Genomic DNA, 2,003 nt, shown 5'->3' with positions numbered 1-2,003 from the left:
GCCGGGGAGAGGGGTGTGGGTGGGCTGCAGCCCGTCCCCAGGTCCATCTTCGGGCCGCTGTGGCGAACAGGGCAGGCCGAGGAGGAAGCCTGCCGAAGAGGAGGAGGAGGGCGACTGGTCTTGTCAGGAGAGCTGTGGGGAAGCATGTGGTGATGCCACATCCTCCTTCCATGCCGGAGTCCCCTGGCCTTGCCCGGGGTCAGTGCATGTCTTTGAGTACCTGTGCCCTCTTACTGCCAGCTCCTCGTGGGATGCTTTAGCCCGTCATCCCAAACTCGGGCAGGGTGTTTGCAGCGATGTGCTGTCCTTTGCTTCATAGATTTAACTTCTGCTTCAGCCCGGCTGACTGTGCCTGTTGTTGTGGTGCCATTACTGTAGCGTCAATAGTTGGGGCAATCTGAAATGAGGCGGGTTGGTGCAGTAATGTCTTTTATTAGACCCTGTGGAATTATTGGTGCAGAAGAACAGACAAGCTGGTGGGTTTACAATATCTTAATTCTAGTTGACTCTTTTTGTCTCTTTTCAGCTAGTTTTACCTCTGGAAGGGGACACACTCATGGTGTGTGATTGCTGACTGCATGCAAGAGTTGCTTTTATTTGAATCTCAGCTCTGCAGGCGTCTCCTAGCGAGCAGGCTCAGTTTGCAGATTTTCAGGCCTTGTCTTTTTTAAGATGAATATATCATATTTCCATTGAAGATGTGGTGCCAGCCGAGTGCTCAGCAGCTCAGTTTAAATGCCACGGGACTGGTAATGAAAAGCCTTCACAGTGCAACCTATTTTCCTGTACGTATTGGATGACTGCTCCTCCTCTGAACAAATTCCAAACTGACGGAGTTTGAGAGCCAGCAGTGTGTTTGCACAGTGGCTTCTGATTCTGCAAATACTATGGTGGGAAGAACAGGAGGTTTCTGCTTTGTAGCCCTGAGAAAAAAGGAGTTAGCGTAATGTGTCTGTTAACACACGTGTCTGTGGTCAGCTCCTGAAACGAGCGTCTCGCTGAGTACAGTTATGAGCTCCTTCGCCACAGTGGGAGCAGTTTGTGGTTTGGGTTCTTGTTTCCTGCTGGGGATCACTGTTGTCTACATGTAACCGCAGCTTTTGCTGTGTGTTCAAGTGGAAAATGGGTGGATAGTTGTGAAAGAACGTGATAAGCAGTTCAAAAATAATTGTATTGGAGGAAAAAAGTTATGGTTTTGTATAAGTGATTAATTCAAGTAGAGCATTCGGTGCTTAATTCATCCTCAGATACTTGGAGTGTCAGTGTGTTGTATAACTGGGAGGAAAAAAATGCAAAGTGACTGCAGAGAAAGGGAAGCAAAGTTTAAATGTAATCATTTATGCTTATTTATAAGAGTCAGCCTTTCAGTTGGGAGTCAAATCAAGTCGTTCTTGTTCATATAAAGTTTCTGTCAAAACTGAAGTGTAGCATTAGGGTTTGCTCGTAAAAGTGGTCAGTGTTTCGAGATACTTGTTGAGCTCTGAGCTGGCACAGGCCATTCTTTGTCCTCTTTCTGGGTATTTTGTTTTAGGTGGAGTAAGCGTAACTAACAGGTTTTTAGGTATTTATTAGAATAGTGTTAATGGAACTATTTAAATTTTAATGTTAAAAGTTTACTGAGCTGAAGATTCAAAGGTTAGGAAATGGGAAGGGTTTGGTTCTGAGGATAATAATTTTCTGTAGAATCTAAGGAAGAGGTTTGGGTGCCCGTGGTGGGTTGTGTTCCCTGTTCTCCCACTTGCTTGTTGTGTGAGGTTGGGGAAACCCATTCTAATTCCTTCCCTCAGGTCTTGTCTGCCTTGTTCAGAAAATGCTTAGGGCAGGAGCTCCCTGAGGCATTTTATCTTGTGTAGTATCAAGTCCATGAAGCATTAATTTTACATGGCTGCTAATAATCTCCATGAATCTGTCTATTTTGTAGCTCTCCACTTTACAGTTTCTTGAAAATATTTTATCAAAACTGTTTTAACAGAAAATTGTATTGGGATGTGAGTGTAACTTTT

This window comes from Antrostomus carolinensis, unplaced genomic scaffold, assembly GCF_000700745.2.
Source record: "Antrostomus carolinensis isolate BGI_N321 unplaced genomic scaffold, ASM70074v2 scaffold42588, whole genome shotgun sequence".
Taxonomy (NCBI): domain Eukaryota; kingdom Metazoa; phylum Chordata; class Aves; order Caprimulgiformes; family Caprimulgidae; genus Antrostomus; species Antrostomus carolinensis.
The sequence above is the reverse complement of the archived record's forward strand: the minus strand, read 5'-3'. Positions refer to the sequence as shown.